The sequence below is a fragment of the Oryctolagus cuniculus genome, chromosome X, assembly GCF_964237555.1.
Source record: "Oryctolagus cuniculus chromosome X, mOryCun1.1, whole genome shotgun sequence".
NCBI classification, from domain to species: Eukaryota; Metazoa; Chordata; class Mammalia; order Lagomorpha; family Leporidae; genus Oryctolagus; species Oryctolagus cuniculus.
Genome location: NC_091453.1, coordinates 5126493 through 5149510, shown reverse-complemented (window position 1 = coordinate 5149510; position 23018 = coordinate 5126493). Strand labels below are relative to the sequence as shown.

General features: G+C 46.3%; 1 protein-coding gene across 17 annotated transcripts in view; it reads left to right on the top strand.

Moving 5' to 3' along the window:
- Nucleotides 1-23018, top strand: part of ADGRG2 (adhesion G protein-coupled receptor G2) — a 102138-nt gene that overhangs the window by 1309 nt on the left and 77811 nt on the right. The window lies entirely within an intron of this gene.

The following is a 23018-nucleotide window of genomic DNA, read 5'->3' as shown; positions in this document are numbered from 1 at the left end:
CTTGATCAAGGGGTTCAGGCTGCTGGATGAAGTGAAGGAAGAGCAGCAAGGTGTCGCAGTAAGGTTATCTTAAGCGAGCCTGGGAGTATCACCCCAGTCAGACAAGGTATGACAAAAAATCTACTGCTCTTTAAGTCTTAATAATGCATTAAGAGCTCAATTATTAATAGATAATATAATTAAGGTTGATGTCCAAATAATCCATAAGGTAATTGACAAGGTGCATTATTTCCAGAGGATTGGGGAGAGGAGACTATTTCGTGTGGCATAAAATTTTGTTTAGTTGCGATCGAAAAGGAGCTGGACATTGCTTGGTTTGGCTGCTTTTCCAGCTCCAACGCAAGGCTGGAAAATAGAAAGTGGCCAAACTTTGTAGCTGGTCGGGGGGATTGTTTTGCAGGGCCTCAGAGCCATGCCACGCCGGATAAGATTCCCTTCTGCTTTCATCATCCCCACATCCCGGCAAGGTAACTTTCATTAAAAGAGGGATAGAGCAGACGTAGCTATTGAAAAACACTGAAGTGACAGAGAGCCAGCCACGATGTTTTGTCTGTGAATAACTCTGGCCAAAAAACCAGATTCCAGGTGTGTGTACTTTTCTAGAAAAAAATGTTTGAAATACAGAAAAGGAAAAAAATGAACTCTATTTATGGATATGATTTTTGTTCAGCAGAGGGAGAAAGAGGTCTGAGAAGGAGTTTCACTGGCAGGTTTGGCAGGCAAAGGGAAGCCGCTGTGTTTTTGGTACCATGAACAACCTTCCAGAAATGGCAGAGTGAGTTTGCTCAGGTGTTAGGGAGAACCAGCAAAGAAGCTGACTTTCCACGGCTGACGGAGTCATTCTGGGCGCTCGGGGAGGGCCATCATGACCTATGTTCCTGGTGCTTTTTCTGCTTAGATGAAACCAACAGACACATTTTTCTGTTTTGCTGCCTGAGAGTGCCAAGTCACTTTCAAATACAAGAGGCAAACTGGGAAGAGCACTGCTGATTAAAAGGGAGACCGGGATGTGTTTCCGTGAGGCTAAGAGTTCTAAAGAGAGAAAGGAGAGATTCTAAGAAATGTGCTAAACATTTGGGGGGCATTATCACAAAATAAATTCCTTCAATCAGATAAGATTGTGGTGACTTGCTCTCACTTTGTAAATCTGTTTACTTAATTCTTCACTCTATTCATGTTTTTAATTAATTTTCTTTTTTTACTCTACTCATTTGAAAGGAGGCAGGGTGGGAGAGAGAGAAAGGGAGAGAGTGAGAGAGTGTTCCCATTTGCTGGTTCTCTCCCTATATTCCTGCACTGGCTTGGACTAGGCAGGGCTGAGGTCAGGAGATGGAAACTCAGTTGAGGTCCCCTGTGTGGGTGTCAGAAACCCACCTATTTGGACCATCACTTGCTGCCTCCAAGGGTCGGCGTTTTTGGGAAACTGGAGCCAGGTATCAAACTCAGGTACCCCATCCAATACAGAACACAGGCTTGTTAACTGCTGGCCTAAAAGCCTGCCCCTAGTTCATGTTTTTAAAATTCTGGTTTATTTGTACAGTTCTAGAGGTTTTGACAAATGCACAGTCACCACCATATCAAGTGACCACCACCATATCAAGACAGAAGAATTCCCTCACTCAAAGCAGCTGCCTCCGATTCAAGGTGGTCCATTCCTCCTGCCCCCTCAGCCCGGGAAGCCAGTGATTGGCTTTCTGTCCCTTGGAGTTTTTCTCTCAGAATATTTCTGTAAATGAACTCATGTACCATGTAGCCCGAGTCTGGCCTCTTTCCCCAAGCGCAGTACATGCGAGACTCATCTGTGTTCTTGTACGGCTCAAGAATCTGTTCCTTTTTATTGCTGAGTAACATTCCTCATTGTTTATCCTTGTGGCAACTCTCGATGATTATGAATAAAGGCAACGTAAACATTGCCATTCAGCTTTTTGTCTGAACACAGGTTTTCCTTTCACTGGGGTACACACCTGTGTTACCTTTGTGAAAACTGCCTCACTTCTCCAAAGTGGCAGTACCGCCCTGCACTGGGCCGAGCAGTGCGGCACAGGCACAGCTGCTTCGCCTCAGCCTCCTCCCCTGCACTTGATCTTGCTGCGTTGTTTCATTTGAGCCATTCGGGCAGGTTCGCTGTGGCCCCATTTCCTGCCTTTAGTTTGTTCTTTGATCATGTTGAACGTCTTCCAAGGTACTTTTTGGTCATTTGTGCATCTTTGCTTGTGAAGTGTCTTCTTTCATTGTGTTTGTCCAATCATTGAATCGTAAGAGTTCTTTGTATATCTGAATGCAAGTTTGATGTATTGCAAATGTTTTTAGTCTGTAGCTTACCTTTTCTTTTTTTTTTTTTTAAAGTTTTATTTATTTATTTGAGAGAGTTATAGACAGAGGGAGAGACAGAGAGAGAAGTCTTCCACCTGCTGGTTCACTCCCCAAATGGCCGCAGTGGCTGGAGCGGGGCCAATCCGTCTGGGTCTCCCACAAGGGTGCAGGGCCCCAAGCACCATCTTCCACTGCTTTCTCAGGCCATAGCAGAGAGCTGGGTCTGAAGTGGAGCTTAGCCTTACTACGCCACAGCACTGGCCCTTACCTTTTCATTTTCCTAATACTGTGTCTTTAAAGAGCACACATTTTTCATTTGCATAAAATCTTGTTTAACACATTCTTCTATGGATAGCATAGTAAACCATCTAATATTTGGCTACTCCACATTCACTAATATATTCTGTGCTCTCGTCTAGATATCTTATGGTTTTGTCATTTCTGTGTAGCTGTAAACTTTACTTCAAGCTAATTTTTGTATAAATAAGGGCCAGGGTTCATTTTTTCCCATATAGATACCCACTTCTTCCAACGCCATCATATTCTTTTGTCAAAAATTGATTGTATATGTGTGGGTCTATTTTTGATTTCTCTATTCTAGTCCTTTAATCTGTATACCTGTCCTTATGCCAATATAGTTCTATAGGTCTTATACATTCTTGTTAGGTGAATTTCTAGATTATTTATCTTTATTTTTATTTTTATTTACTTGAAAACCAGAGAATAGAAAGATCTCCATCCACTGGTTCACTCCCAAAATGCCCTCACCAGCCTGAGCTGGGCTAGCATAAAGCCCGGAGTCCAGAACTGAACCCAGGTCTCCCACGTAGGTGCCAGGGACCCAACTACTTGAGTCATCACCTACTGCCTCCAAGGATATGCATTAGCAGAAGCTGGATTGGAAGTAGAATCAGGTCTTAAAGGGCCAACGTTGTGGCGTAGCTGGTAAAGCTATTGCCTGTGATGCCGGCATCTTATATGGGCGCCGGTTGGTGTCTCGGCTGCTTCACTTCCAATCCAGCTCCCTGCTAATGGTCTAGGGAAAGCAGTGGAAGATGGCCCAAGTGTTTGGGCCCCCGCTACCCCCATGGGAAACTTGGACAAAGCTCCTCGCTCCTAGCTTTGGCCTGGTCCAGCACTGGCCCTTGTGGTCTCCTGGAGAGTGGGCCAGAAGATGGAACGTCGCCCTCTCCCCCTTTCTCCAACTCTTCCCCCACAAAAAAAAAGAATCAGGACTTGAACTTTAGCACTCTGATCTGGGCTGTGGATGTCCCAAGCAGCACCTTAAGTGCTGTGCCAAATCCGCCCCCCCCCCCCATGATTTCTAGTGTGTAATTTATGGTTTTCAGAAATTATATATTTTCTCCCATTTTCTTATCATACTACTATTGAATGGGAAGCCAATTGAATTTTTTTGGCGAATCTGTCATATATTCAAGCTGTCTTCCTGAATGTTTATGAGATTTTGTAGTTTTTCTGCTTGTCTACCTTGAAAATTCGGGAAAACAATCAAATTGTCCGCAAATGGCCATAGTATAGTATAGGGCTTCTTCCCCATTCCTTGTCCTGCTTCCTGTCTCCCATTATATTTTTACTTTGTTTTATTTTCTTGTCGTACTGGCTAGGTTTCCCTGTAGGATAATGTTGAATAGTAGTTTTTGTCTTGGGTGAGAATACTCCCAATATCTTACCAGTATTAAGTAGTAGGGTTCTGGTAGGTACCCTCATTATCTTCAGGAGGTTCCCTCCCCCAGCTTTTAGCTTGCTAAAAGCCTCAAGTTTAATTTAATAATTTATTGTTCTGCTTGGAACTTTGCTTTCATTGGAAGCCTAACAAGTTTAAGGTCAGTCTTCCCACCCTTGAGATTGAAAATTTGATCTCCTCAGAGAGGTTAGTGTAGCAGTTTAATTCATTTCATTTTATTTAGATAATAAAGAGCCTATCTTTGAAGTTTTAGCATAGTGTTCTCACTTGGGGAACACTGAGTACAGTGAGGGAAGGAGAGAATAAAGCAATGGTGTATAACCTAGTCATGTATAAATAAGGTAGCTTTTTGTAGTATTTTGCAAACTTTTTTTTGCCCACCATTCACAAGAAGTGCATTTTATATTTTAACCCACCACAAACATGCCTATATGTAGTTGAAACAAAATCTCAAAAGTATATTTTTCTCTATGTCCACTGTATTCTGATATTTTCAGTTTTCTAGTATGTGTTCTGTTGCACATAGAAATGATGATCAGGGTCCCCTACATTGCTTTGACTGCCCTTTCATTAGATTACATGTCCCACCATTTGACATACACTGGTTGATAGAACTGTTCGTTTAGTTTTTGTGCCCCAAACTGTTGGACTGGGTCCAGGTCAGATGCTCCTGTTAGGAAGCAAAGTTAGTCCATTTATAATACCCTGGGATGACACACTTTTCTCTCTTAAAGGACCGTGTAGCCTCTAAACCAGTCTCCTCGCATGTACTGTTGGCCCCCACTGCAGAGCCAGTACATGCACCCTTGTAATTCCACAGCTCCGAACCTCTGACAACAACCTAGCGCACCGAGGACCCATCCCAGCTCCTCGGCCTAGCCTCCTTTCCCTGTCTTTCCCACGCACCTCCCAACACGCCGGCCTGCGCATTGCTCCTTGCCCAAACCAAGCACGTGCCTAACTCCCAGTCTGCATCTGCTGTGCTCCCTACCTGGAAAACCATTTCACCAGGGGGTCCCAGAATTTGTTCCCTGGTTTCCTTTGGGTTTCCCCTAACCCCCATTCTAAAAGCAGAACTCCGTACCTACCACTGGAAAGCACAATCCCTTTCGTTTTCTTCCTAACACTTTTACCTACTAGTATGCTATTTAATTGTTTTGTGTATTAATTCTATGTCCTTTTATTCCCCCCTACTAGAATATAAATTCTAGGAGGGCAAGGACTTTGCATGTCTTGCTCACCATTGTATTGTTAGGAACTAGAACAGTGGGACCTATTAGGAGCTCAATAAGTATAAGAGGCCTTCCAAAAGTTCACAGAAAGTGTATATTATGAAAAAAAAAACTGTGCACACGTAGTTTTTGCAGCAAAATAAGCTTATCTTATGGAATCTCGTAATTCCAGTTCCATTTCCCATCAACTTTTTGAAGGCTCCTTGTATGTGTCAAATGACCGAATGAATGTACCTAGGATCTAAAATAAACCAGATGCTAATCCTAAAAGAAATTCCATTTATTCTGCTTTCTGTCCGAGCATTGAGTGTATTTAAGTGTAACAGTTCATCCATGGACATACACTCTCCTGGTATCTACTGCCTTTCTGACTTTGTGGTAATGATGATGGCAGGTCCTGCTCTGACTGCTCTGCACATGTTAACTAATTTAATCCTGCCCACCTCTTGAGGCAGGCACCATCATTAGCATTCCACAGGGGATGAAACTGAGGCGCAGAGAAGTACCTTGTCTGCGATTATACAGAAAGCAAGTTAGCGGACCAAGGACTTGCATACCGACTGTTGGATTTCAGTGCCTGTGTTCCTAATCCCAGTGCTCCTAGTAATAGCAAAGAGAGTGAACTGCAGCCCTTCCTAAGCCTGCGATGGTTGCGACTCTTGTTTCCAGCATAGTGCTTCTCCGCTGGGGATGACGTTGCCTCCCAGGGGACACGCGGCAGTGTCTGGAGACATCTCTGATGGTTCTCACCGGCCAGGGCAGAGCTGCTGCTGGCATCTAGTGAGTAGAGGGGCAGGGATGCTGCCTACAATCCTACAATGCACAGGATCTCCGTCCCCACCTCTGCCCCAGACACACTGCAAATGATCTGGCCCACACTCTCCTAGTGCTACGGCTGAGAAAGCTTCCCTTAACACAGTGCTTCTGAAGGCTGGCTGTCCGTTAGCACCACTTGGGGAGTTTTAGAAATAGATGCCAACGTCGAGGTCCAGTTCCTGACCTTAACAAACCTCTAGTGCACTTTCATGCTTACCTAGTGGGTTTGCTTTTCCAGCCTCTGAAAGAGCTGTTTCATGCTTTTTAAACATTTTCCCTCTGCCCCTCCTATACCAGCTGTTGCTTGTTGGATGAGACGCTCCTCCTAAACTCCCAACATGCCCACGTTTGTGCAAACACTCAGTGCTCCCTAGCACTACACTGAAGAACACATTCTCTTCCTTTTTAGAAATTATTTTCAACCTTATAAATCAATTGTAAAAATGAAAACAGACGAAGAGCTCCATAAGCCCTTCATCCAGATTCCTCTGCCATTAACATTTTAACCCATTTGCTTTATCACTTGTACTCTGGCCCATGTGTGTAATTTATTTTTGGAACCATTTGAGGATAAGTTATATTTATCAGGACCCTTTACCCCTAAATACTTGGATACACACATTCCTTAGAATACGAATATTCTCTTACATGATCACAGTCCTGCCATCAATATTCCATTTCCTGATGTTGATAGCTACTGTTCTCTGATATGCCATTTGTATTCCGACGTGGACAGTAGACCGGACATCCTTTCCGGCATTTTTTCCTTTTAGTACAGGATCCAGCTGAGGGTTGCTACTGCGCTCTCTTTTTGTATTTCTTAGCCTCTATCAGTTAGGAACATTTCTGTGGCCTTTGTCTTTTATGACACTGATATCTGGGATGCATACAGACCATCCCCTTCTCCTTCATTTGGGGTTTGTGTGGCGTTTGTCGTGGTGAGATTAGGTTAGGTGTTTGGGGCCAGTGTGCTGCGTACCCCTTCTCAGGGTATCATGTCGTAGAGGCCCACAGGGCCTGCAGCTGCCTTACTGCTGAGGTTCGCTCTGATCACCTGTTGAGGAATGAGCTCATTTCTCCACGGTGTACATACTGATTTTTCTTTCCGAATCAGCAGTCTGTGGGAAGACACCAACATCCGGCTCCTCCTGAATAGTTCCCTCTAGGGTTAGCATCCGAGGATGATTTTACCTGATCCAATCTTTAAGACGACAGTTGAAGATAATGATTTTCCAACTCTAGTGTTCCTCCCCGCCCAGTTGGCCCACAGCAATAGCACCCCCCCCCATTTATTGATTTGTCTATTTCCTATTGAGATGAACTCATGACTTCCTATATTTTCAAAATGGTTTATAATTCATCACTGTGCTTAATTATTTTGGCGCTCAAGTTGTGAAAGATTGAATCCTTTTATCCTGCTTACCGCTCTTTCCTGCTTCAGTGAATTCCTCTCTTTTCTAGAGCATTCCCATCAGCTTACAGTCAAGCTCCAGTATCTGCAGATACTGCCACACGACCGCCACCGCCCACCAGCTGCTGGTCACCCTTTCTCAGAGGGTGCTCCAACTTGTCCTGTCTCATCCGGGTTCTGTGCTGAGGCTCTTGTCAGTCCTCAATGAAGTCCACATCGCCAAACACAGCTGTTGCTTCCCTGGCTGACTGTGCTGGACTTGGCAGCAGCAATCCACACAATTAGTCATTGCCTCCTTCTTTGAACACCTCGTGTGGCCTCGGTTGTTCTACAGTCTTGGTTTTCCTACTCCTGCTGGTAACTCATTGGAAGTCTTTCCGTCTCTCCCTCCTCTCCTCAGCCTACAAAGGTGGGTGTGCTTCCAGGGCACATACACTCTCTTCTCTTTCTCTGTACTCTCTGAGCTGACCCCATCCCAGTGCTGGGAACTCCAGCCTTGACCTCTCACACCACTCAAGGCTGAACAATCCGCACAGGTACCCAACAGGCATCTCAGCCTCAGTACTTCCAAGGCAAAAACTCGATTCACTATCAGCCTCATACAAACCCCCATTGTCTCCCCGTGACTCCCATCTTAGCCTATGACGTCACCTCCACTCAACTGTTCAAGCCCCACGCTGAGCCCATCAACAAGTCTTGTCTATCTGGAGTGTAGAGTATATCACCGGTCTTCCCAACGTCTCCCTACCCCAGCATCCTTTTACACCACCGTCCCCCTCTTGGAGGACTTTAGTGGCCTCCTACGATCTGGTGAGCACCTGGCAGCTAGAGCGTCTTTTCCGAAGCAGGAATTGCTAATTGGATCATGTCATTCCCTTACTGTGCCACAGTGTTCTGCATGTCCTGGCCTCTGTGCTCACCTCTGTGTGTTGCACACCACATCCCTTTTGATTCTTCCAGCACATCAAGCTCCTTTTGGACTTAGCACTGTTCGTTCTCCCTAGAATGTTCTCTTTGCCTCCTGTCTTTTATGGCCGATTTCCTCTTCAGATCTCAGTTTAGATATCGCCTCTTTGATGACCTGATCCAAAGTAGCCACCCAGTCACCCTATATATCACTCTTATCCTACTTTAATTCTCAATCATGCATTTATTATCTATTACTTTCCTTACTTATTTGTACTGAAGTTGTTTCTCTGTCCTCCTCTCTGCCTCCCCACGCTAGAATGTGAGCAGGGCCCACATGTTCATCCTTAGTTCCTAGGACAGTGTATGTATGATATATGAGGGGTATTCAAAAAGTTCACGAAAGACGCATGAGATGCAAAGCTATGCTGAATTTCAAATATTTTTTGTACCAAAATCAACATCTTTTAATTCCATCTTCTATGAAGCTTTTCAAGCCCTCTTGTATAGTTGGTGTGCAGTAAATATTTGATAAATGAATGAATGATGCTTTTAAACCATGTAACAATTTTTCAGACACAGAAGATACTCAGGAAATGTTCTCATTCTTTTCTGAGTACATTCATGTATCTAGAAGGTTCTAGTGAGGACAGTGAGCTGATAAAAAGCTTCATTTTTGTGTGTTTGGATCCTAATGACTAGCTTTTCTAGACAAGGAGGAATCACATTTTATCAAGAAAAAGTAAACAGTGATAGAATTCCAGGGATCACAAATGTCACATTTCTCCGGATTGGGGAGGCGGGGGGACTTTCCTAACTAATATTCTCAGATTCCAGAAAATCAACATGTTTATCTTGGGATCTAGACATGTAAATCTCGATGCTTCATTTTGTAGGCTTGCAAGTAGATTTGTAAGTGGCAAGAAGGGGCTAGCAAAGGAAATGGCAATCTTTTTTGCCTTTGTTTTTGGTGTAATTTAGTGTGTGCATTTCAGCAATAGCTGTGGCGTGAGACAAGTGATGGGTTGTGTATGTGTTACTGGGGTGGGAGAAGAGGACACTAGAAACTGTTTCACAGTACTTGATTTGCATCTGAAACTCATGAATCGAGCAGATGGGGAGAGGAGGAGAAAGGCTGAGAGGATGGATACTGAAGTGGTTTCCCTCTTCGGCATTATTGGAAGATGTGCTTGCTGTGTTTTTTGGTTTTTGTGTTTTTGAAAATTCTTGTAGTGGATTCTATATGGCACTAAAGCGTCCAAGAAAAACAGCACAAATGAGCTCAACCAGTGGTTTTGTTGTCCAGGTGATTAGTTTTTTGGCAGAATGTACGTTTGGGGGTATTTGGAGAAACCATTACCTTTGGTGCAGAAGGACTTGGTTCTCTAAACTGGACCAAGTCTCGCTGTAGTCACAGTTCACATGTGTGTCAAGAGCTGTGCAGCAGTGTTCACTTGTGTGATATTTATCACCCATGCATCAGTGAGGACCTTTTCCTTCCAGTAACCATCCTTGTGAAAGAAAGCAAGAATGGCAAATCATGTTTCATGAATTCTGTTTAGAGGCTTATTTTTGGCTCATCCATGAAAAAGGATCGAGTATGAATGCATGTATTTTTAAATTAAACTTCCATTGAAGTACAAATTATACACATTGGCAATGTACAACCCAGAGAGTTTTCAGACACTGGCATAGCTCTGCCACCAGCCCACAGATCAAGAATCAGCACACAGGAGCCCCCAGTCACAGCCATCCCAACTCAAACGCCAAAGGTAGCTACCATCTTGACTCCGATGGCATAGATGAATTTTGCCTGTTCTTGAATTCCATATATTTGGCACCAGGCCGGCTATCTTACTCTTTCCCCTAGATGGTGGAGACGTTCTGCCATATTGGGGCTCATCGTTGTAGCTGGCTCATCCACACTGCCGGGTGGTGTTGCTTCGTCCTTTCCACTGTTGAGCACCCTCTGGTTTGTTTCTAGCTTTTGGCTTTTAGGAACAGTGCTATGAGGAACAATCTCACATATCTTTTAGCAAACACATGCATTCGCTGCTACCAAGTAAACACCTAAAAGAGTTGTTTTAAATATATTTTGAATTGATTTCACATCTGTCAAACTCTCCGCTGAAGGCAGTTGGGATTAGTAGTCACCTTTGGACATGACTCTCGCATCAATACCTGTATTCAATATCGAGATCATTTTCCTACGTTCTGAATTAATTTTCAGCATCAGTTTTTCTTATACTTTACTACCCCCCCCAAGTATCTGTTTCTTTGATCATTTATTCCTTTAGCAACTACTGATATCACAATATCATTTTAAAATACCTTAAGAATCTTGGCTTGACTTGCCTTTTCTTTTCCTGCAAACCTCTCCCTACTCCACCCTCCCACCCCCACCTGTGATTTTGAAATGAACAACACATGGGGAACCATTGGTTGTTTTATGCAGCTACTGGGGCAAAGGTTTACCACCTAAACCACTTTCGAATGGCCCAGGCATATCCATCACTGCTTCCTCATTTTTCTAAGGAGAAAAAAGTGAAGAAAGGAGTAAATAAGGAGGTTTTCCAAAACCATACTGTGACTTGGTTGGGATTACACGCAGCCTGGCAGGCTGGGCACATAATACTTCCCTTCGTCTCTGTTCAGCAAACACATGTATCTGACACATTCCACTTGTTTTGGTGGGAGACAGACTCCCTGACTGTACTTTTCATGCAGCCAGCTGAGAGTGGGGTCATCTCCAGCTACACTGCAAAGCTCCAGGGCCCACGGATCTCAACGCAGTTGTGGGGTCCCAGGGGCTGGGGCTGGAGACTTCTGTATTTCAGCTCCTAGGTGCTGGCTGTGGTGCCCCTGGCGAGGGACCAGGCTTCGGTTTTTTCTCTATTCCTGGGGTTTATGTACAAACATGCCTGCCCCATGGCCTCTCCAGCCCTGCTCTTCCCAGAGGGGCAGCAAAGCCCGGCCTCCCCTCCAACCCATCAAATAGCTGATGAGAAACCACTGAATTCCCCCACCATGTGCCAGACCAAACACACACACACGCTAAGTCCCAGGTACTGACAAGAAAGCAGGGGTGGGGTAGGCATGCAGGCGTCCTCTGCTCTCTGCCCTGGCTACTTCCTCCTTCACTCCAGAGACCCCGGGCACCCACGTCAACACTGGCTCCCAGAATCCCCAGTGCTAACCCGTTGTGTCCGCTGCCTTCCTGCCCCGGCTCACTTCCCCTTTCTCCTGTGTTTCCTGGGATTGCATCCTAGACAAACGACTCCCTCTTCAATCCGTGCCTCGGAGTTTCCTTCTGGAAGAACCCAAAACTGAGGCAAGGCTCTTCAAGGCCAACAGTCAGGAGGGTCCTTTTGCTCATTTTGCTCAAATCCCAGTACAAGAAAACAGGATAGAAGCCCCGTGAGGTTATTCTAAGGGGTGTGGGGGTGTTCATCAGTATTTAGATTATTGTTATTTTTTTGGCTGGCATAACACTAAACATTCAGATGGCTGGAAATCAGCCCAATACTGAGCGAATGCTTCCGTGTTCCTGGGTTGTTCGGGGATCATGCCAAGCAGTTGATTTTTCTGCGCTCCCCAGCGGAGCTGGTTCTGGTCCGTCTGACCGTTGTCTAGGAAGATGGATCCAAGTTCTCCCTCAAAGCTTTGACTACATCCTGGCCTCCTCTGGGGTGGGCTCTCTGCCTAGCCCCCTGGGACGAGGAGTTCTCGAACATTCAGTGAGTGGAAGCCCCAGACGTTAAGGTTCCACGATGTCCCCATGTCCGTTCTCCAGGCTTTGGGCTCCTCATAGCCACATCTTCCCCTCTCCCTCCTGCTGCCGCCTTCTCCAGACTGGAAGTGGACCTGAGCCTTGAGATAACTTTAGGGGGTTTGGGGCTGCCAGGGACCTACTTGCATTTCTTAGTCCTTTGTGTTCAGAAGTGTGATAGGCCCCAGCCTTTTCCCCCTCAAGGCCTTGTATTTGAAATTCCCCTTGTGATGGGTTTGGAACCACACTGGGCAGGGATGTCAGAGAGGGTGGCCCGACTTGGCACTCTGGACTGAATTGCTCATAGCTTTGCCCTACCTCTGCCAGAGTGTGCTGCCCACTAGGCCACACATCCATCTCTCTTTTGGGGTTTCTTGGGAGCCCTAATTGGAGACCCTTGGTGCTTTGGTTGATGTTTTAAGAGTACACACGGTATCAACAGGACTAACTTTAATGTCAACATCTGTTAAAACCTCAAGGGTGGATGGCTGGGTGGCTGCTTCCCTGTCACTTTGGGAGCTAAGGAAGATAACTTTCTTAGTCATCTTGGGCTGCCAGAACAAAATACCATAGACTGGGTGGCTTAAACAGCAAATGCGTGTCTCATAGGTCTGGAGGCTGAAAGTCCAAGGTCAAAGTGCTTGGTGTCTGGTGAGGGCCTCTGCCTGGGTTGCAGACTGCGGCCTTCTCATGTGTCCTCACTTGAGAGAGGGAGAGAGGGAGAGAGAATATGAGACTTTCTCTTCTTACAAGGCCACAGTCCTGTGGGGGTAGGGCCCCACCCTTATGACCTCATTTAATCTTAATTACCTCCTCAAACACTACTTCCTGATACAGTCACAGTTGGGGTTAGGGCTTCAATATATGAATTTGGTATTGGGGGGGGGGGGGGCAATGCAGTCTGTAGGATTAACTGCCCAGCTCTGCTCCCCCTGCCCCACAGCATGTCACTGTTCACATAGCTGAAGCCTGAAATGCCTCAACTGCACATTCATTTCCTGGTTGCAAGTGTCGTTAGAATAGCAGTGGACACAGAACCTGGTTGATGTGCCTGTAAGTGAAGGCTTTTCCAGAGAGCAAGAGAGGGTTCAAAAAGGATGAGGTCATGGGGCACTCACAAGTTGGGAATGGGCCCCACCTAGAGGGCAGAATGAGTACTACATAGAGTCCGTTTTCTCCTGAATAACGCCTGTTTGCTGCCTTTGCTGAGATAGCCTGCCCTAGTCCTCAGAGTTATTTTCTTACCATTTCCTGTAAAAGATCCCTTAAAATTAAAGGCTTGAGTATTTAGTTTTGTTTTGTTGGACCTATGAGCAGAGGTCTTTTACAGAGGTAGTCTTATTGGCTGCATGCAAAGGGAGAGCTAGAAGCACAGCTTCTCATTGGTTGAATCATCCTTGTATTGACACGAACTCTTTATTAACCAGCAAATTATTGTAATGACAACAGATGTTGTAGTAATGGTGATTGGGGGCTGCTGGAGTCCAAAGTGCTTTTTGAAATGATATATTGATTATGTAGGGGATAATTTTCATATTAACTATGATTTTGATAAAGTCTTGGTTACTGTTTGCTATCAGATGGCAATCCTTTATTAACCAGAATATGTTTGCTCAGTGCTTCGCCTCCTCCCCTTGCTAGCATCGTGGTTGCACCTGAAGTGACGTGAGCCATTTCTTGTGGGTCCTTGTGGCTGGGAACCAGCTCCGACTCCTGCGTGGCCTTTGCCCTTCTCGGGACCTGTTGAGTGCTGAGTGTTGAGGGTGGGCCAGTCTCTGCTATGGAAAAGGGCACATGGAATTCCATCCCCTTACTGCCTGCCCTATCTGTGGCTGAGCTCCTCAACCCTGGCCTCATGTCAGCTTTTTAAACAGTGTATGAAGTTGAGCACTATCCTGAAGTTGTGTTTATCCTTCTGAAACATTTCTTTAAACTTCCCCTGCATACGACTCTGGCCCCAAGCAGGAGAGAATGCACATGCATGCTGTTTAACTGTGCATGATTGGGCATTTTTTTTGTCATATTCTTTTGCAATTTTTATTTCATACAATGTTACTTTGTGAGATTCATCCAGGTTGATACATGTAGCTCTCTCATTTTTTCCTTTGCTTTACCCTGGATTCACTCCTAATGAACAACTGAACCCACATTTGCCAAGATAGGGGGAGAGGAGAGCCCCCACCACACACACACTCACTCATAATTACTTGATCTGGAACACACCCCAAACTATTCTCTTAACTAAACCTGAATCATTTTTTAAAGGAAATTTCCATTTAGGTTTTAACCAATACTTTTGGATTTTTTAAAAGTAGATTTATTTTAAATGCAGAGTTACAGAGAGGCAGAGGTAGAAAAAGAGAGAGGTCTTCCATCCACTGGTTCACTCTCCAGAAGGCCACTATGGCTGAAGCTGCGCTGATCTGAAGCCAGGAGCCAGGAGCTTCTTCCAGGGTCTCCCATGCAGGTGCAGGGGCCCAAGGACTTGGGCTATCTTCCACTGCTTTCCCAGGTCATAGCAGAGAGCTGGATTGGAAGAGGAGCAGCCAGGACTTGAACTGGCACCCATATGGGATGCCAGCACTGCAGGCGGCGGCTTTACCCACTACACCACAGCATTGGCTCCTGGAATTGTTTTTTAAATCTTTAGTTTTTTCATATGTCCAGAACCCACAAAATTGATTTTGCAAATAATTGTTTTCCCTTTGCCTACAAGAAATCACAAAGTTGAATTTGAGTTCATTTGCATTAGCTCCTCTTCCCCCTGGGTTTTCCAACATCATTATCTTTGTTTCCTTTTTTCCTCCATAGAAATTTCCCCTCCTTGCCCAAATATCACTGTTCACTCATTCATTTGTGTGTTCTTTCAACATGTACTTATAAAGTCCCTACTGTGTGCCAGGCATCGAGGACTTGCCAGTGAGCTAAAAAGACAAAACATCCGCCTCAACAAGGGTTATTTGCTAGTGTTACTCATCCTAGACAACCAACGAGTGACTTATACAGTGTCTCAGGTGGTGACTAGTCCTGTCTACTGAGGACAAAGAGGCGCAGGGAGTATGAGGGGCTGCAATTTTATATTTGAAAACATTTTTGTTTATTTGAGAGGCAGAGAGAGAGAGAGAGAGAGAACAAGAGCACTCCCCTATTCCTCAGTTTACTCCCCAAATGCCTGCAGCTACTCAGCTATTGGGGACCAAAGCCAGGAGCCAGGAACTCAATTCAGGTCTCCCACAAGGGTGGCAGGAACCCAGTTACCTGAGCCATCCCTGCTACCTTCCAGGGTCTGTATTAGAAGGAAGTTGGCATGAGGAGCAAGAGCTAGGAGTTGAACCTAGGTACTCGGATGTGGGACATAGGCATCCTGTTGGGTGTCTTAACCACTAAGCCATACACCCACTCCGAGGAGTTGCAATTTTTACCAGCATTTCTCTAAGTCAGGAGTTGGCCAAGCGTGTCTCATGGCCCACGACCTGTTTCTGTAAATAAAGTTTTATTGGAGCAGAATTGGTCATTCATTCACAGATGGTCTATGGCTGCTTTTGCACTGCAGCCAGAGTCCGCCAGTTGCAGCAGACACCATATAGACTACAAAGCTTAAAACGTGTTCCATTTGGCCTTTTATAGGAAATATCTACGATTTGGCCCTTTGCAGAGGAACTGAACATTTTTGCAAGCGATAACTTTTTGGAATTATCATCCAGGTTGTGCTGTTCAGCTTCCAGAGCATCGTCACGCACATGGTCGCATCGGGGAGCTGCAGCACTGTTGCGAGATGGATCTGAGTGGCTTTGTTTGAGGGCTGGCAGAACTGAGGTTGGACACATCACCAGGGTTGTCCAGGGTTGCTGGCCTCGTAAAGCGGTGGTGGTGAACTCTAAAAGTGCGTGCTTTTTTGCAGTCAAATGTTCTGCTCCCCAATGATAACCGCAACCCAGAATTTTAGCATGTGGCGCTTCCTAGCGTGTGAAGCACAGAAAGGCAGTATTGTATAGGCATCGAGAGTGTGGGCTTGGGACGCCTGCACGCCACGTCAGAGCACCCAGCTTTCAGTCCTGGCTCTGCTTGCCATCCTGCTTCCTGCTAATGCACACCCTGGGGGTGCTGATGCCTCAAGTACTGCCACTCAGGTGGCAGACCAGGCCTGAATTCTCAGCTCCTGGCTTCAGCCCAGCCCAGTGTAGTCCTGGCTGATGTGGGCATTTGGGGAGTTCTGTGTCTCTGTGCCCTCCCTCACCCCATCTCTGTGCCTTTCAAATAAATAAATAGAAAACGTGGGTTCTGAAACTCGGCTACCCAAGTTCAAATACTTGCTGTGACACTTACCTTGCACATTGTCTAAACTCCGTGTGCCCTGCCTGTTTCCTTAAGAGAGTCGTCATAACACTTTTCCTTCTTGGCAGCATGGTAATGCATGCCAGTTTGCCCAAGGCAGCCCTAATTTGTGCCTCTTTTCCCGTTAACCATCAGTGCCCCATTTACTCCCAGGCACTGCCATTTGGACGTTAAATCACATGTTGGAGCATCATGGCCGACTGCAGTAAGCATTTGGTAGACTTGGGCTGTTACTTCTTTGCAATACCGTGCCAATCTTTCATTGACTTTTCTTCTGACCGTTTGCTTGGTTCCACAAAGTCCACACTGATTCCTGTTGAAGCACTTGTGCTTGTCTGGGTCAGCTGGCCAGTGGCAAGTCTTCTCCCGCTTTGCAGTTTCTGTGCCTGCAGAACTCGTCCCTAGGGAGCCTCTTGGCATCCTCCCGACCCTCGGCAGCAGTGTCGGCCCAGCTGTCATCTACCTACCCGTTCCCCGACACTTCCTCTGCGTCTCCCTGCTTCCCCTTGGTAGTAACATACAGGTGTTACTGCACTACTACTAACGTTTTGCTATTCACTTGGATAGACAACAAAATAAACAATGCCTGTAAAAAGATCTGTTTTTCTATTTTTAAAAATAATGTATCTTTACCGTTACAATTTTGGAAGAACACATTGAAACAAGTTCACCCCTGGCCTGTCACCTCCTTCCCAAGTTGGTATTTTGATGCACATTAGGAATGCAGTTTAACAGTTAACTGTATGTGTATAAAGTCAGTTGAAAATAGATCTTAGTAAAAAATAAGAATGGGAATAGGAGAGGGAGGAAGAGGGGTGGGAGAGTGGGTACAGTGGGAAGAATCACCATGTTCCTAAAGTTGTAATTATGAGATGTATGAAGTTTGTATTCCTTAAATAAAAGGCTTCTGGGGAAAAAAGAAAAACACTATTAGAAAAGAAAGAAAAAAAAGAATGTAGTTTATCCCAGCCCTAAAGCGAGTCCATTTCCTAGTTAATCATGTCTTTAAACAGCTTATAAGCAAATGATGGTTTCCTGTGATTACTAAGTACAAATTGAGCCTCCCTAATCCAACAACCCCAAATCTCAAACCTTTTGAATGCTGCAAAAAGCTCGAAGTGTTTCGGATGTTGGATATTCAGAGTGGAGCTGATTAACCAGTCAAGTTGATGCAAATAGTCCCCAAATCTGAGAAATCCTGAAATCTGAAACACCTCTAGTCCCAACCTTTTCGGATAAGGGATACACAATGGTATTGTGATTGTAATTACTTTAAGATAAGCTTTTTCCTGCATATTTTCATGTGGGACTGCTCTGGGAAGATGTAAACGCACTGGTGCAGCCTAGTCCTGTCACTAGAAGTAAAGGCAAACACAGAAGGGCACCTGCACTTGGAATTCAGGGTTTCTGGTGGAGCTTTAGTCTGACTCCTGCCAAGATGAGTCTTCATAGAAATTAGCATGCGCTACACTTGGTGTCTCCTCTAAGGCTGTGTTTCAGCCCCTTATGTGTTAGCCTTACAGCTCTCTTAAAAACGCATCACCACTTCCTAGCTTTGCCGATTTACAGTTTTCCGTGTTTGCATGGACGCTGCAAAATGGCACAGCTGTATTGTCTCGCTCACCAGCATGCTCCTAGCACCTTGCGTAGTGTCCGGCACATGGCATTTACTTGATAATTATTTGGGACAGTGTCTGAGCTGGGGCGAGTTCCCTGCTCCCAGGGCCAGGGTCGGGGCTGGCCATTTGTACAGCCCTCGGCAAGAGACTGAACCCCTAAAAAGCAGTCCTGGTCCCTCAAATCACACCCACACTTTCTCCCCTAGGCCCCAATTCCAAACACAGGGGCTTACGCACTTTCAATGTTCCATCGTGTGCTTCACGAACAGGCCCAACCACCTTTCCTTCCTACGGGTTAATGTTTATCGACAATTCACAAGGAGTTAGGAGGTTTCTGAAATTTCCTTCCCAAGATCCCACTAATCTGTCACTCAACTTTCCCATTTTGGTCCTGGGACCCTGAAATAGTCTAGTTGATTGTCACCCTATACTTTGTGCGCTATAAAAGTTTTCATCTATCTCTGGAGTGACTCTTCTATTTCAGCATTGTAGCCATCAGTCTAATGAATGAGTCACTGGTTTTACCAATAAAGTGGTTTTGGCATCCCAGATGCTGATTAGCAAAGCGTGGATTGGTCAAGGTTTGGGTGCCAGGAGGACTGATTGCTTGCTTCTGCTATGAACTCTGCTGAGCAGTCATAGAGTTCAACCTTAGACTAACTGGCCCACACAAACATCACGCTGCTTTCCCTGCCACATATTAAAGTGAGTTACAGGCCTTGGCAGAGGCAGGCCCAAGGCACCTTGCCGACTGGGGTCTCGTGGCAGGTGATTACCTTGATTTATGGAGTCTGCTCCCGTTTTCTCAGGATATCTGGGGAGTTAAGTCTCTTATTGCAAGGGGGAAAAAATACTCCCAGTATTATTGTTCCAAGACTGGAACACCCCAGTTTTGGGAAAATCACTTTAAAAAAAATGTGAAGCCACCCATGGTGCATCAGTGCAGAGGGGTCATTTGGGCGAGGGCGGCTTCCAGACGCCTGTGGGAGGCAGGATTTTGACGGTCTGTCTGTGTGTCCAGTTTTGCGGTCTTCCGAGAACTCCGTTCAGGCTGTCAGTGAGAACCGGTGAAGCTGTCAAGTTGTTGTTTGCCAGGTCTCCTGGAAAAACACGCTGAGTAATCGCAGCACCGGGCGGGTCGAAGAGGACAGTACTAAAAAAAGCAGCAAAGGGATGGCGCTGTGCTGGTGCGAGGCCAAGTTCGCTGGTGATAGGCGAGTTTCCACCCACGGAGGCTTCCCGTCCTGGCTTTCCCCACCCTGCCCGACACCGTCCAGTCTTCAAAAATCACTCCGCTTCTGGCTTTGGGAGGGTCATTTAAAGCATTGTAAGCAAAAGGAGCAGGTAGTGGTTTAGGAGAGGACATGCCAATGAGGGAGGAAGCAAAACTGAAAACAAGGAGAAAGCTAGCCAGCAGCTGGGTGGTGCCCTATATGTAGGAGAGCCCATTGGAATGGTGCACACTTCCGGTTTCTGTGGCCCAGGAGAGCAAACCTAAAAGGCAGGCCAGGCCTCTCCTTGGGATTCTCTCTCCCAGAGCTCCTCCTCTGTGCTCCCTGAGCCAAGAGCAGCCCTTCCCATCTCCGTGTGCTCGGGCTGTCCATGCCTGACCCCACTGGGCCCTCCCCAGTCCCCCAGGCCTGCTGTATCCTCATGTAGCCTCAAAGCTGAGCTGCTAAATGAAGTCACACTCATCCGTGGATGATCACAGCAATGGAAATTTGCATTTCTCAAATGGAATCCATCGCCTTATTAAGGACAGGCATGCTTGAGGGCTGGCCTCATGGTGATCAATCAGAAATGAACAGGAACTTTTAGGGTAGGAGAGGAGTCCCATCCTCCAGGCTGGCTTCCTTGGGCTTTCTAAGTCACCAGCATCTCGCTCAAGCTCTCTGCCGGACCACGTGTTTCCCTGCTGTCTATCTCCCTACATGTTCTCTAGACACAATCAGCTACTCCCATCTTTTTGTCCTCAAAGCAGTGGTCTCAGGACCATAACCCGGTCATCTTAGGAGGATGCTTTCTTACACCTCTTGTCCTTGCACACGAGTTGAACTAGTCTTCCCAGAAAATACCCCTTTATCCACATGTTCCTTGTCCACATACACCCTGGCTTCCACGTGGAAGAGGGGGTAAGGGCCGCCACTCCCTTCAGATGATGGATCCACCATCCCAGGCTCTTGTGGGGAGGAGTAAGCTGAGGACCAGATACCAGATGGAAGTCAGTATGACCTTGAAGCCAATCAGTGCTGTAGAGGCTGGGAAGAGGGGAAGTGGGGGTATCATGTGTGGCCAACCCCCGAGCAGGTTCAGTTATGGACCAGTTGCAAGGAACTGCTTTGCTTCCTCCGAGGGCTGTCATGGTCTCTTCTCTTTGTGGGTAAAGTTTCAGAATAAAACGTGATCTCCTTTTTTATTTTGACACCAAAGAGCCAGGCTTGTAGTTTGATCACTCAAGTGTGAAGGCCTTCTGGTCTCATTTTCTGTTTTCTTGCTCCCCTCCTCAGCTTTGATCTCCATCTCCAATTTATGTTCTCCTTGAACCAGCATTTTTTTTTTCAAAATATAACTGAAGGTTCTTTTTTAATAAAAAAATTGTTTACTTGAAAGGCAGAGTTATAGAGATAGGGGTTTCTTCCATCCACTGGTTTACTCCCCAAATGGCTACAATGGCCAGGGCTGGGCCAGGTGGAAGCCAGGAGCCAGGAATTGCATCCAGGTCTCCCATGTGGGTGCAGGGGTCCAAGCACTTAGGCCATCTTCCACTGCCTTCTCACGCCATTAGCAGGGAGCTGGATTGGAAGTGGAGCAGCTGGGACCATCCATATGGGATGCTGGCACTGTAGACAGCAGCTTAACCCACTGCACCACAATGCCAGCCCCCTGAAGGTTTTAAGATGCAGCCAACGTGACTTTCCTCCCCAACCTCGCCTTGGAGCAGGGTGTGTTTTTGTGGTCACTGTGGACAGGAGCAAACACAGAATGTTAGGGCACTGAAGGTTGGGGGTTGGGCGGGGTAGGCAGAGACAAAAGCAGAGAAGAAGGGCTGGTGCCCCCCTGCTCAGGGCTCCAGGACTGGTTTCCTGCTCTGCCCAGAGACAAAGGGAGGGACAGAATGAGAGAGAGAGATCTTCCATTGATGGTTCACTCCCCAAATGCATGCAACACTCAGGGCTGGGCCAGACAGATGCTGGGAGCCAGGAGCTTGTTCTGGGTCTCCCACATGGGTGCAGGGGCCCAAGCACTTGGGCCATCTTCCACTGCTTTCCCAGCCATAGCAGAGAGCTGGATCAGAAGTAGAGCAGCTGAGACATGAACTGGCACCCATATGGGATGCCAGTGCTGCAGGCTGCAGTTTAACTGGCTATGCCGCAATGCCAGCCTCTAATTCTTTCAATGAGGAAGTTCTATAGACAGCTTAGAAACATACAGAGGATGATATTGGAAGATATTTGAAGCCGTGAAGTCTTCCTGTGATCTTCCAGAAGACTCCATGATGAAATTAAGGGCAGTCTTGGAAATGTATTCTGAGGATCCGCTTCCCACGTCCACTAGTTGATGGAAGCCATGAAAGTCTCTGCCCACCTGAGATTTTGGAGGTCAGTTTTGAGAGACATTTACACATGCAGCTAGACAAGAAAAGAATTTCTCCAGTGACTCCTAAGGGAGAACAGGGTCCCCTTTAAAGCCTCATAAAAAGAAGGGGAACATTTATCCAATCTTGACCTCTAATTGGACCTTTCTAAACATTAACGCCTTAACCAAAAACAAATGGTGGGTTCCAGGACACCAGGGAAAAGCAAGCTTTTAAAAAGCCTGAAAAACATCATTGAGGGAAGAAAAGTTAGAGTGGGAATAAAGTACAGACTCTACATGTGGGAGAAGGAAGGAAAACAGTTTCAGAAATGGCCCTCCTCTGGCTTCTGAGATGCACTGAGAGGTTTGATGCCATCAGCAAGATGATCCTATTGATTTCCTTTTGTTTGTGTAGTAGGAAAAGGAAACCTAAGCATTTTTCACTCACAGTGCATTGTCTCCTATACTTAGAAATATATTTTCTGTCCTCTTAGCCTGGGCAGCCACATGAGGGATGGGGTCTTAGGCTATGCCCCTTAACTGTTGGGTGTCTGGCTTGCAGGCTCATTTTCTTATTATACTTTCCCTCCAGTGGCTAGGAGTGGTGGCTGGAGGAGAGGGCTACAACACGCTCAACAGGTCACAGTGTCAAATGATTCACCAGGGAGACCATCACCGGCAAAGGTGCACAGATGGACTCCAGACTCTCTAGAACCATCCTGCTTCATCACTTTGAGTGGGGCCCATAGACAGCACCAGGCTTGCAGTCTGCTTCTGTGGGTTCCAGGAGGAATGGCTTAGAAGAAACTAGAAGCAGCTCCATTTAGTATCCTAAACACAGTGGGCCCTTCAATGGGTGTTTGTAGTCCTTAGAGAAGGAAGAGACGAAAGCAGGAAAAGTAATGAAATGAGGGAAGGGTAGAGAAGAAGGGAAGGAACAAGGAGAAAGGAAAGGAAGGAGCAGGCATTTAGGTTAGTTTTGTCTGTGAAACTAAATGCCCCCAAGCTTGGCAGCGTCATGCAGCAACCCCACCATAGTGTGTGGCTTAACGACGAGGATGTGCCTGGAGGGACACGCTACTAGGCGAGTTCATCACGGTGGCAACATCATAGAGTGCCCTCACACAAACTACGGTGGCTACACAGCATGAGGTGGTACAGTACCCTGGGACCACTGTTGCAGATGCGGCCCGTGACTGACCGAAATGTTGTTCTGCAGCATGTGACTGTAGGTAGTTCAGTTTGGGAAGCTGCAGACTTGGCTAGGTGCGGCGGGGTGCTCCTTCCACTGGTGGCAGCCACGGTTACTCTGGCATCTGTAGTCAACTGCCAGTCA